Below are 14,664 nucleotides of genomic sequence, written 5' to 3' on the forward strand. Positions count from 1 at the left end.
ATCTAACAATTCAAGAAGTGTGAGTGTGGTTGATTGTGGGCTAGTGCGTAGTTTTGATTTACTTGATAGGGAAATTGATAATTGATTGGATTAAAGGATTTGATGATTGTATAGCTACTGATTTTTCAGTATTTAATGGTGTTAGGTGTCAACTTAAACGCTCCAAACCAACAGTGAAGCCGTTAGACGTTCACGTGTACGTTTCGCATCAAACCAGTGTAAGAAACCTAGCTAATTTAGATATGATAAATCGTTATGGTTTATATTTTTTGGATTGAACCCATAAGAGGGTGTTTTAGGTATATTTAGGTGACATATTAATTTTATAAAATATTGATTTTTAATTTAGGCTCGATTTAAGGTCTTAAACAACAAGTTTCGTCAGTGTGCTACAATAGTGCGAAAAAATAAGGTGTGGGTCCTAACTTGTTAACCTGAAGTTTTTAATAATTTTTAACTTGTGCCAAAAAATAAACTTGTTGGTCGGGCTTGGTAATTGACTAAGTGAATGTGTTAAAGTGGCTAAATTAGGTACGTTACTGGCCTTAACTAAATGGCATGTTTGCAAAATTGTTTGGTTGACCGAATAGCTGATTGTTTGGTACTGAAATAAAAGGCTTGTTGTTGTAATGTGCGATTGATGTATGTATAGCATGTGTTATTTTGGAAATAAGTATTGAATGCCATGAAAAGTATTGAATGAAAACCTACTATACATGTGTAACACCCCTATACCCGATCCGATCGTACGGACTCAGTATAAGACTATTACATTTGGTGCCAAAATGGTTTTGGCTAGACACTATTTAATTTAAATATTTATACATAGTATTTAAACTTATTTAACTCAAAAATTATTAATATAAACGTGTGGGGTCATTATTGGATGTTAGATTATGTTTGGAAATGATTTTAACACTATTTCTACTCAAAACAGGGGAAAATTATCGATACCAAAACAAAAACGATACCAAAATCACATACTATTTTGGCAATTTTGTATTTTAAAGCCTAGGTATCAATACTTGTACCCTTGATATCGATACCTTGGGTAAAATTTGGCAAAAATCAGTTTAAAGTTCACTAAAACCCCCTGCAATATATATATTCTTCTTAACACTTAAGACCACTTCAAAATATATTAAAATTACTTAAAACCACTCCAAATCAATCATAATCATCATATTAACAAACCAAATTTACAAACATATTTATAGTTTCAAAAATTCATTTCATATATAATCAAAATACTTCAAGTAAAACCAAAATTTATAAAGTTTCAAGAGTTTGCATTGTAGTCCCTAACTCATGGGAACACATTTGGTCTACCTATGTACATGCCATTTTAATTCAAAATATGGTACTTACTCTTGAAGCTCTTGAGGATGTGATGAGATGAGAGATCTCCTAGTCCAACTCTATCTCTTCGAGTCTAACTATACCTATGCGTTAAAATAAACACGTTAAGTTGGTGATGTTATTCAATTAATACATATTTACACACATACAAGTTTCTTTAACTATACCATACTTTAATAAATTTTAACTTACCTTTTGTAAGTTATCAAACTTACCTCAACACATTGATGTTTCACTTTTATTCACAACTCATATTCTTAGCCCAGAGTAGACTTTATAGAACACATCAGATATACGGAACAAATACTGTAACACCCCCTAACCCCAAACCGTCGCCGGAACAGGGCTACGAGGCATTACCGGATATATCAGACAACTTATGGATATTTTACAATTATTATAACATTCATAGTATAATTGAAGAATTATGTCCCTATAATGGACTTTCGAAGCCCAACACAAGTATTAAAGTGGAATGAAACGGGACTTGTTCGAGTATTTAGGGAAATATATATATATTTTTTTACAAAAATTTCGACAGCATTTCTTCTTAATTTTTACATAAAACCCCCTGCAAATTCAAACCAAAAACCACCTAATCCAAAACCAATGGCACAATCAAAAACAATTTAAACCTAAATATATCTAAATCATAACCAATTCATTAACATAGTCATTTAATAACTAAACATTCATATAACTTCATTCATTTTTTTTCATTCCAACTTATACCAAATTATATAATATAATATTTACCATTTTATCAAACTAATAACAAAATATGATATACCATTCTTATAACTAACTTTACAAGTATATCTATATAACTTATAAATCACCTAGTACATGCCACTTTCAATTAAGAAAGAAAACATCACCCAAAATTTGCTGGAGTCGGGATCGTTCAGATGCTGGACCGGGGTACCAGACTCCTATTAACCTGCGTACGGAAACAACCGCACGCTGAGTATTCCGTACTCAGTGGTATTACCATAATTCAAATTATAATAGCAATAAAAAATTTTAATTACCAAACATGTAACTATCTAATTTCACAAATATCAATTCATTCTTAAACTTTCATTAATTAATAATAACGATACAATTTTTATCTATTCTTCAGTTTCCATCACATATTACATGTAACAATTTCAATCACTACATGAACATTAAGTTCATGCCTTTCATTTTCAATCTCAATTTCAATCCACTATTCAACTTTTTCGTTTCTTTCAATATTTCAATAATATAATCAATCAATTTATTTTAAATTTCTCATCTTAGATATTCACCCTATTAACAAATCCGGACTTTGACGGATACACGGATTCCAACCCAACACACCATTACGGCACATTGTGCCTAAAACGGTACATAGTACCTGATCAGTATACGACACATAAAGTGCCTAAAATGACACACGAGGTGGCTGATACGACACACGAGGTGCCTGATACGACACACGAGGTGCCTGAAATACGACACATAAAGTGCCTGATCAGTAAAACCGGAAAATCCCGTACACTTCCATATCCTATGGCATGCCAATTATATCCGACTTAGCCCGACTAGTTAATAGGGTATTTCAATTCTCAATTCACTTTCATTTCCATTCCAAGATTACTTTTCAATTAAAATTTTCACATTCAAATCAATTTACAATTCAATTATACATACACATTCACCATTCAATTCAATTCTCATTCAACTCAAATATCAATACTTACCTTATAATTCACTTATTAAATATAGAATTGATATATAGCATTTAATAAAAAGTAATTTGAATTATAGTAATACAAACCGTGAATTTCTCATTTTAATCCTCGATAGCTTTCTCCTTTCCTTTGTGCGCCAATGTCTTGGGTTCTTTGTTAACTACGAAAATAATAATAATTTATAATCATCAATATAACACAATTCAATTTAATCCATGAGCCTAAACATGCAAATTTAACCATTTTTAATGTATATATATAATTTCACCATTAAGCTGTCTACTTGAGTCATTGTTACTAAATTATTTATATCTTGAGCTACAAAACTCCAAATTAATATCCATAAATTTTCCTTAAAACTAGACTCATATATCTTCTCACCATAAGATTTTCAGAATTTTTGGTCTAGCCAATTAGTACAGTTTATTCATTAAATACTCCTCTGTTATTTCATTTGACAGTTCTGACCTCTCTCTACTAAAAATAAATTATCTCATTGTACAGAACTCGAATAAGGTTCTTGTTTACTTATTTTGAAACTAGATTCATTAAGGAGTTCACACATATAAATTACACTCCATAATAATTTTTGTACAATTTATAATGATTTTCCAAAGTTAAAACAGGGCATCTCGAAATCACCCCAAACCAGTCTTACAAAATTTCAAATTTCTCTTGATTCATCAATTCATTGCTTACAATATTTATACTATAAGAAACTAGACTCAACAATATTTAATTACATATTTTGTTCATCCTCTAGTTCAATTTATACAATTTTTAGTGAATTTTCAAAGTCAGACCATTGCTACTTCCCAAAACTGTTTTGATGTAAAATGTTAATAACCAAATTTATAACACCAATTCACACCTTATGTCTATTTAAATTTCATTTAAACTGAAATTTAACTATTAAATTTTCAACATATTTTCTTAATTCCAAAATTTTCCTCAATTTAGTCCCTAAAACACAAAACTTATAGCTTACTTTGCAATTCGATCCTTATATCTATTTTAACTTGAATTTCATTCAATTAAACCCCTATTTCATTTTTTTATTCAACATGAACAATATTTAGAATTCTAATAACTTTCAAAATATTAATTTAATTTCATCAAAACTTTGTTCTAAAGCTTTTAAAACATTAAAATTAAGTAAAAAGGGCTAATTAACTTACCTATTAAACTTTCAAACCTTCAAACCCTAATTCTCCCTTTTTCTTTTCTTTCTTCTTTCTTTGTTCTTTACTTTATTTTCTTTCTTTTATTTGTTTTAGTTGCTAATAATATATTATAATTTAATTTAATCAATCAATAACAAATATCTAAGAAAAGTCTTAGATTTTTTTACAGTTTATGCCGCCTCATCTATGCTAATTGGTAAAATTGCTAGTTTGGTCCTTTTTATTTTCTATTGATCTATAATTGAACATTTGCCCTTTATTCAATTTAGTCATTTTTACTAATTACTCTAAATTAAGCTAAATTCACCGAATTTAAACCTAATTAAACACATCTCTAGACTCATAAATATTTCTAGTAATTATTTCGAACTCGATTTACTAAGACGGAGGCCCGATAATGTACTTTTTCCGGTGCCTGTGAATTTTGGGTCATTACAAATACAAAGGTGCATTATTATGCACTATTAAACAGAGAGCACTAAAGTGTTATACAGAGAGCATAAATATGTTAAACAGAGAGCACTAATGTACTAATAATCAGAGAGCACGCTAAGGTCCCTTAATGGCATGCCACTACTATCCTAGTAGTTCTAATTTTGTCTACCTGGTTGTAAAAGTTGAATTTCATACATTTAAATACTTTACATAAATATTTCAGAAAAGATTTCACATTTCTCCATCATCTACAATTTAGTCTCAATTTCATAAATCACAAATATCACATCTTTTTCACACATACTTTTACTACAACATCATTACTCAATGCTCAAACAAATATACCATTTCATACTCTCCACCAATAATTTTCTTCACAAATTTCATAACTTCATAATCTAATTCCCTTTTTATTATCTATTTACAAATATATATATATATATATTCTACATTGTTATTCTAAGTAATTCCATATTACAATATAAGCATTTAAATAAAAATAATTTAAAAATGTTGTAGTACTTACAACAAAAAGGTTGAGATGTTGTACTTTCTTCTTCCTTCACTTCTTGGCCTTCTCCTTTCCTTTTCCTTCAATTTTGTCCTCTCCCTTCTTTTCTTTCTCTTCAATTTCATGTAAAACATATATCATTTATAAGTTAAAACTAAAATTGTATAACTTTTTTATGCTAGTTAATGAAAATAAACATCTATGACATGATAATTCATCATCTCTTACCTTAGTTCTTTGAACACCCAAAACTCTAACTCATGCTTTTTTTTCTTTTAACCCTTCTACGGAAATTTTCTCATGAAATAAAGCTGTTCACTAGCCTTCTCTTTGGTTTTTACTAAAGAAATTTCAAATAAAATAAAGGTTTGAAGCTTGGATGGTTTATCAATGGAGGAAGGACATGAAGGGAATTAAAAGAAAAATTGGATGGAAATTGGGGAGGGGGGAGAAGTGACAGTTTGGCTTGGTGAAAAGATGATATATTTCTATCTTCTCTCCTACTTTCTACACCATTCTACTAAAATAACTCACATTTTTAATTAAAATGGTCAAATTACTAATAAGTCCTTAAGCCATCCATCTTTTTACTTTTACCCATCATCATTACACCTAATAAATATTTACTTGGCTAATTACCACTTTGTCCTTCCTCATCTTTCATATTTCCTAGGATGACTCATACAACACTTTGGTTAAATTTCTTCTTGATCCTTCCTTTCTTTCCTCTACTACTATATATCTCCTAACCTATTATTTTTCATACTTTGGCCACAACAAATTCTCTATTCTTTCAATTAAGTCAATGTATCTATTTAAAATTTTCCTACCTAAGGAGTATTTTCTAATTTCTTATTGGATCTAAATACTTCCTAATTTAATACTAAAAATTCCTATTTATTTTATTTCAAAAATTTTGCACCATTTCTTGATCCAATCCATCATTGTACCTAACCCCGAGTTAAAATACAGATGTTACAACATGCACTTGAAATATTTTCCTAAAGTGTTAACAAGTGATGGAATGATAAAATGTCATTGTATTGGTGTTGAAATTGAGTAATTGGTATGTGAACGCTATAATGATGACATGTAAACCATGCTACTGAAAGAAAACGTATTGAACGTGCATTTGGTTGAAATATTGTATGACATATCGCATGTGCATAAGGTGAGATATTGTGGTTGATGGAGGAGTTCCATGGAGTACTAGTGGCAAATTAAGTCCACATTTATATGTAGCCAATGCACTGCACCGAGAGTATTGTAGAGGCTGGTGATTTTATCTCATTTTATGTTAAATGGCAGAATATGGTGGTTTAACAATATTGAGCACTGCTCGCACTGTTTGGAGTTTGGCAGATGAGTCATGGGGGAACTCGTGGTGTGTAGCGGATGGTTAGGGTAGGAAATCATTTTTGCATAATGTTATGTTCATGGCTCGTTCTAATGTGATATTGTTGCTATGACTATGATACATGGATTCTTGTGTGATTGATCTTAAACTTATGTTAAATGTACTTATTGATTAGACTCACACCGAGTTAGTTAGCTAACCCCATAATTGAAAACCTTCTCAAGTAATGAACGACATATGATAAACTTCAGACTTAGTTTAGATTTGATTTAAAGTTCCCTAAATTTATTTTGTTTTTGAACTGTAAAGCTATTTGAATTATGGTTTTGGTTTAATTCTATTTTGGGGTTTTTCATGCATGTATAATTTACATGCTTTAAATTGATTTATAAGTATATTCTAAAATTGGACTGAGCATGTTACTTGGCTTAATAAATAATTGGATCTTTAATTGGTTTTTCGATGTAACTAAGTTTAATAGTTTTTTCAAAAGCAATGACGAGCAATGTGTTTTTCTTAAAACTACGCCAATAATTACTATCTTGATTTAATAAAAGTTGAATTTATTAAATGAATGTTTCCCCCATTAACAAAGGTAACCATGGTTCTATTTAAAATAGAGTGTTTCTAAGGTCTTCAACCAGTGATAGGATAGATTAGTAGCTTAGGTGTCCAACGTGACCTACACGATTTGACCATAACATCTAGGTCGGGCTTGAGAGGCTACATTTAGTGGTACTAGAGCCTAGGTTCAAAACCTCAGACTAAATTTTTATTCTTTTCAAAAACAAGTCTGCATGCATGTATCCATAAAGTGGAATTTTCGAGAAAAATAAACAAACCACAGTATTTTGAGAAAGTGTTTCTTTCAAGAACTACGAAGTCCGAAGGTCCGATGCAATGCTTATAGAAACAATATTGAAACTTTAGAAAGACACTAAAGACTATTGCATAAAATTTTAAAAGAAAGAACTTAGTTAAAAGTGTGATAAAAAATTGAACAAAAATATTGAAGATATTCTTACTTGTAACTTGTTGATTTCATAAAACATTGAAATGAATACCCGTAGAATGATAACTCGTGGTAGGAAGGGTCGTAGAAGGTGACCTCCAATAGCTTCGGCTAAGTCGTCTGCATCACAAGAGCCCATTCAGAATGTTGAGGCCAATGAGGCCATTAATGAACCCACTACTGAGGGTGGAAATAGGAGTAGTAAGAATTATGATAATGAATATGATGAGGATGATCCAGTAACAAAACCTTTGTTAAGGGCTATAAATCAAGTTGTTGGGGCCCCAGTTGGTAGTGTTAGTCGAGGGACGATTGTTAAGAAGCTCCACTCAAATGGGGTAGAGTTGTTCAGGGGTATTGCTGGAACTACTCTTACAGTGGTCGAGTACTGGATGGAGTCCATTGAACATATTTTGGATGATTTGAACTGCACTCCTAAGAAAAAACTTAAGGGTTTCGTGTCCTTATTGAATGATGAGGCATACAAGTGGTGGCAATCAATGATTAGGGGTACGTTGCCAAAGCGCATTGATTGAGCCTATTTTCAGGATGCCTTTTAGGGTAAGTTTTTGGGTCATTGCTTTGTGGAGGCTCAACGATTGGAATTTATAGAGTTGAAACAAGGTAATATGACTGTTTTTGAGTATGAGGCAAAATTTTTAAGGTTGAGCCATTATGCACCTAATATGGTGGCATCTGAACAGGAAAAGAGTTTTTGTTTTCTGAAAGGTCTGAGGTATGACCTTAAGGTACAAATAGTTCCACATCAGGAGCATAATAAGCTTTTGATTAATACTTAATTAACCCAACACAAGACACTAAGGTTTTGTTCTACTCTATTTTCATTCTATTTGGTATTAAATTAATGTAACTTTGGGATGATGCGTAGTATGAAAAAAGGAACTAATTATTTGACATGATACTTAACACTGCTTCCAACTACTTATTTCTCCATGTAAAAACGCAACTCTATCACTGACACTAAGATCTTTCTCCACCCTATTCCTTTAGTAAGAAGTGGCTTCTTCAGGTACATCTTGTTGTTCCTTTTAAGAGTGTCAATTCCAAGCTTGCAAACACACCCACACTCATCTCTGACATCAAAATTAGCAGAAAAAGTAGGGAAACAATTCAAAGACTTGCTTGGGATCATCAATCGTTTCTCAATATAATATCAGCCTTCCTAAGTCTATTTAAGACAATTATTGTTGATGATGAAATATGAGGAAACAATGGGGATCAATATGCAACACCTAGATTTTCAACCCAATATACTAGTCTAGAGCCTAAACATAAGTGCGTTAATTACTAAGTTTCCTAGGTTTTTCTTTTCTCGATTTTCCTGCGATTTCTGTTTTACGTAGTCCAAGATCACAAATCTAATTGTAAATTTTAGTAGAAAAACACTAAAAATATCTATCATTCGGCAGTATCTAGCGCGGTTTTCTTACAGTTTCTGATTGCAACTCTTGTTTATCCTTTTTCCTTTCTGCTATCCCAATGTCAATGTCTTAACTAGCAATGTTTCATAAAACCAAAGTTGTTAGAATAAGTTCGGATCGGCCAAAACATTGATTTGGGAAAAATGGTTCCACTGATTGACTTGTAAATCAATACGTATTGATTGAATGGAGTTGAAAAATTGATTAAACTAAGTTTTTTTATTTATATAAATTTTTAATAATTTATTTAATCAAACCAGACTAATTTTATAGCAACCTTCAGCCGTGATATGAGCAATTAAAGATATACTTCAAAGTCTTTGGATGATTCAGGTTACACATGTATTCAGATAGGGTAATCGAGTCATCGATGTACTGGCAACAACAACATTTTCAAGACCACTAGGCCCAGATAAAATTCTTCAAAGGCTACATGATGACTGCTCTAGAATGACTTGGCCTCGTCTAGTGTTTTATCCTTCTTATTGTCCAAAAAAAATGATAATATGTATTTTTTTATTATCATTTTTTTTTCTAAAAATATCCTTTCCAACTCATTATATTGGATTTATTTTTTTGTTAAAAATGTGATACTTGTACTCTTTGTAAATTTAGAATTTAGTACCTGTATTTTTATTTCTAGGAGTTTAGTCCCTCTACTTTTCAATTTTCAAAATTTATGTCAATTGTTAACTTGTTAAAATTATTTTGTTGCATTTAGATTCATTATAATGTCATTTTTTTTAGTTATATTGCTATTAAGTGAGTTTTTTTTAATTTCAAAATATCACACTAACAAACTTAACAACAACAATTAGACTTAAACTTTGAAAAATAAAATGATTAAATTCATAAAAAACTAAATTCTAAATTTTTGAATAATATAATCACATATGATATATTTTAATTTATTTTTTTATGTTGGTAGAAAAATAGATGATTAAATTATGGTAAAGAGATTAAATGTAAATTCTAGGTATAAAATATGAGAAAAGGATAAGTTTTGAAAGTTCCAAAGAGGCCAAACTAGACGTAGTTGCTTGCCAAAATTAAATCCCCCTGTTACTTAAGCGCGTTCCAAAGACAAACCGTCTAAAATTGTAAGCTGCAAATGCAGGGAAACTACCTGCAGCAATGCAACCCAATTTGTGGAGCTCTTCAACTGTTTAAATGCTTCTATCAGCGATATGAAATGGCTGCTTTCCATCTACATGCCCCAAAGTTGCTCGACGCCGACGTACGAGAAAACAGTTTCGGTTAAGGTGTGGTCTTGCAGCGCCGCCGTCAAAATGGGGCGTGCATTGGAAGATCGCGTCCTGGCGGTGAAACAACTGGCATCACTTGCTGAGCAAAACGATGAGTATAAGAACATTATTTATGAAGAAGACGGGGTACCGTCTTTACAAAAGCTTTTAAAGGAGAAGATATCTTTGGATGCTCAAATCGGCCGTCAATAACACTTTACCTTTTGGCTAACGAGAAGGAGAGGAAAGGGGTTATTATGGAGGAAATGATTTCTACAATCTTATGTCGTTTATCAAGAACATCGGCGATGTCTGATCAAATTCAAGCATCCAATTTGGTTACCGGCATTGCAGAGCATAACCCAGAATTGAAGGAATACGCTTTAATTAGAGAGAATGTGATACGGCGGCTGGTTACATTGTTGTCACCTGCAGATGATACTAAACCGAATCCGAAATTGAAACTTAGTTGTTCCAGGGCTTTATGGATGCTTGTTCAAGGGAGCATTTCAAATTGTAAGACATTGACGGAGGCAAAAGGAATGCTATGCTTGGCTAAGTTGTTGCAAACGGAAAAAGATGAATTACAATACAATTGCTTAATTATTATAAGAGAAATCACAGCCATTGCTGAATCAAATAATGAATTTAGACATTCCACCTTTAAGAGTTCTTCTCCGGCTGCAAAGGCAGTTGTCGATGAGCTATTGAGGGTAATCAAAGAATTCGACAACATGAAACTGAGAATTCCGGTAACCAAGTCAGTCGGTTCATTGGCAAGGTCTTTTTCAGCGAAAGAGTGCCAAGTAATTAGTCCACTGGTGGCCCGACTAGGCGATATGGACCGGGAAGTTGCAATGGAAGCTTCTATTGCTTTGCAAAAGTTTATCTGCCCAAATAATTACCTCTTTTGCGAGCATTCGAAGTCTATAATTGAATCGAACGGCGTACCATTGTTAATCAAGCTATTACTTTACGATGGTGATAAAAAGTTAACAGTGCCATAGATTAACTCTCATCTGCTATCTTGCAAACCACGACAGCAATAGCAATGTTTTGATAAAAGAAGGAGCATTGACAGCTCTTCAAACAACAGCTCCGACAGTCATGGCCCAACACCCTGAGTTAAAACAATTGGTGTCCCAGGCCATATGCAAACTACAATCCAACAAAGCAGACAAGCACCAAGAATTAGAAAACTCGCGAGGCATTAAACGGTTTATTACAGAACAGGGTAAAGCAGTTGTCGATTTGATACGAGGTTTGAAGTTAAAGTTAGAGAGCGAATGTATTGTGACGGAGAGTAAATATCCAACTCCAGGGTTATTGGAAATCATATAAAAAGAAAATATCAGGTGCAATACGTTCATTGAGGATGAGGAGAAGGTGGAGGCTTGTGAAACCTAAAAGCGTGGAACTGGCATTAACTCTAAGATCAGTGATTGAGTATTCAGGGAAAAGGGTAATAATGAAGGAGATGGCATCAAAGCTTAGGGTGGTGAAGAGAATTGTTAAATCAATGGAGAAAAAAGAGATTAGAAGAAAATTCGGTTTCATCATACATAAATTTTTTATATCTGTAATATCTATATGTTACTAACATAATCAACCCACTTTTTTTTTTCCGATTTTTTTTCTTCTCTATTTTTTAATCGGTATATGAGGTGATATTTGAGTGGACAATTAAGTGGAATACAATGCGTTTATTTTATTTTTCATTTTATATTATAATATTATCATAATATTTAATTTTATTGTCACTATTATTTTGCCGCCCACCTATCTCTAATCTTATCTTATACATTACCACTTGACTTTTACCTCCGATATTGAAATTGATTTTTTGATCTATTTTATTCATTTTTAAATTTTATTAAATATATTTATATAATCATAAAATTATGAAATATAATTTTTAAATTAGGAAGAAAAAAGAAGGGATAGGTTAGATAAGACTTAAATTTACTTAATTTAACTCGAAATTTTTATAAAAAATCGACTTATACTGAAATTTAATTTATTTTAATTTTTTAAATATCATCTTTAGGTAGTTTAGTAGATTAGAATTCATTGATTTTTTTTGTCATCCTTAGAAATAATGAACATTTTGTTTTTTTATTATAAAAAATCAAGAATAAAGTTACACTTTAAAAAATATTTGCTTTTTATGATTTTGGAAAAAATATTTTTTTGAAAAATCTACAATATATAAAAACGTATCAATCTTTTCTTTAATTTACTTTTTCTTTTGTTTTAGAGGACTATTTCTATATGTAGTCATATTTAGTAGAACTATTTACTTATTATTATCTCCTTTTTAAGTTTATGCTCGTTAAGGATTAACATCTTATCTTAATTTACGGTAAACAAAATTTGATTCGATTCAAAAAAATTAGAAAAAATTTAATTTTTAAGTTAAACTAATTGAGTTATTCAAGCCAACTTGAATTTTTCGAATTTCGAGTTTGAATTGAATTGAGTTTTTGAATTCGAATAACTCGAATAAACTTAATATCAAATTATAATATTTTACATTTTTACCTCAAATGCTGAAACATTTTTACTTTCTTCCAAAACTTTTACTTCTTCCCACTTTTCCTCAAATCTACTCTAAATTCATTTTCCCCTCAATTTTTTTGAATATTTTCCCCCTAAAATTTTACTCCTCCATTTACTTTCTTACCAAAATTTTACTCTCCCAATATCCCAAAAACTTTTTATTTTCCCCCTAAACTTTTACTTCTCACCCTTTACCCCAAACCAAAAATAAAAATCATTCCAAAAAAAATCCCTAAACCCAAATAATAATAATTTTATTTATTACTATTTATAGTATTAAATTTAATTTCACATTTTGTACTATTTATATTATTGAATTGTTTTAATCCTATTGAATATTTATAAATTTCTGTAAAAATTGAATTATTGATGATGTCATAAAATATCATGTTAAAATTTTATGTTGGTATCAATTTCACATTTTATTTTTAAAATAACTTTTATTAAAAAATCACATTTTGTTTCATTTAATTTATTTTTTAATTTCAAAATACATAGTGACAAAAATCAAAAGATAATTAAAGCAACTAAGCAAACAAAAAAGCTGACCCATATATAAAAAATTAATAAATAAATTATGAGGCGATGAAAGTTAATAGCAAAATTGATTACAATGGGCAAATTTGATTATGGTGGGTGACAGTGGTTATAAGGACCCAAAGTAATTTTTTTAAATTTAACTCGAACAAATATATTCGATTCGAATTCCATTTCACTCAACTCAATTCGAGAAAATTTCAAATCAAGTTAGAATGATAAAATCAGATTCGTCAACTTAATTAACTAAAAAAAATTCATTTGATTTGATCGAATACTTGTAATACCCCCTACTCGTATTCATTGCAGGAATAGGGTACGTGGTATTACCGGAGTTTACGATATTTTTTATATTCAATATAGCCACTTTATAAATATCTAACCTTCCCTGCAATATTAAATCGAGACCAATCCACATCAACCAAACCAATTCAACATATTTTCAAGATAAATTCATGCATATTTATAAGATAACGTCATCACATACTCATAACCAGGTTTGTTAACCATACTAATGGCTAACTTTACATTCATTTCACGTTAACATTTACTTTATTAGCTTATACATGCCATTGATTTCCAAAATAAAGTTTCTTTATATACCGAAATCCTGAGGTTGATAGTGTGATGTGTCTCCAACCAAATCTGACCTCCGAGCTCTTAACACTACAAAACAGGGGAAAGGAAACAGGGTAAGCACTTTGTGCTTAGTAAGCTCATGTAACAAGAATTATACTTACCTAATATTTTCAATACAATATAATAAACATTCATATATCCATTCAATGCATTATTACCCTAACATGCACAAACTCAACATTCAAGTTAGTACAATAATTTCCATGTACCAATAATATATACTATGATTGATGAGCTCATCAATACCATGATTTCCATTTCCTTATATTTTTTTTTCATATTTGTCCCGTTGAATTTCTTGAAATTTTTGATGGATTTTCAGAGGTACACTTTTAGTGTACATTTCCGGGTCCGTCAATTCATATTCATGTGCACACATTTCCATTTCAGAGAGCACACTCCCGCGAACCTCATCCTTACAGCGGGATTACTAGTCCATGCTAAATCCCCTGTAATATAAACTCATAGAGTATTGTCGGGATTACCAGTCCAGGCTAAATCCCCTGCAACGACAATTACTCTAATGAGCTTTGATCTGAATTACCAGTCCAGGCTAAATTCAGACCCTAATTCGAATTATCCGTCCAGGCTAAATCCATTTTCCACATATTCTTCGGGAGGGCTATATCAGGATAGGGTCACCTGTCCGGGCTAGATCCTTTTTACC

At 31.1% G+C, this 14,664-nt stretch overlaps 1 long non-coding RNA gene across 1 annotated transcript; it reads right to left on the bottom strand.

Annotated features, from left to right (window-relative positions):
* Positions 1 to 2,073: 2,073 nt before the first annotated feature.
* On the bottom strand, positions 2,074 to 4,320 carry LOC121229314 (uncharacterized). The gene is made up of 3 exons (XR_005927054.1): positions 4,256 to 4,320; positions 3,164 to 3,237; positions 2,074 to 2,299 (listed from the first exon to the last, which is right to left on the bottom strand). It is a non-coding gene; the product is annotated as an uncharacterized lncRNA (long non-coding RNA).
* Positions 4,321 to 14,664: the final 10,344 nt, after the last annotated feature.

The sequence above is a fragment of the Gossypium hirsutum genome, chromosome A01 (genome assembly GCF_007990345.1).
Source record: "Gossypium hirsutum isolate 1008001.06 chromosome A01, Gossypium_hirsutum_v2.1, whole genome shotgun sequence".
Lineage (NCBI taxonomy): Eukaryota > Viridiplantae > Streptophyta > Magnoliopsida > Malvales > Malvaceae > Gossypium > Gossypium hirsutum.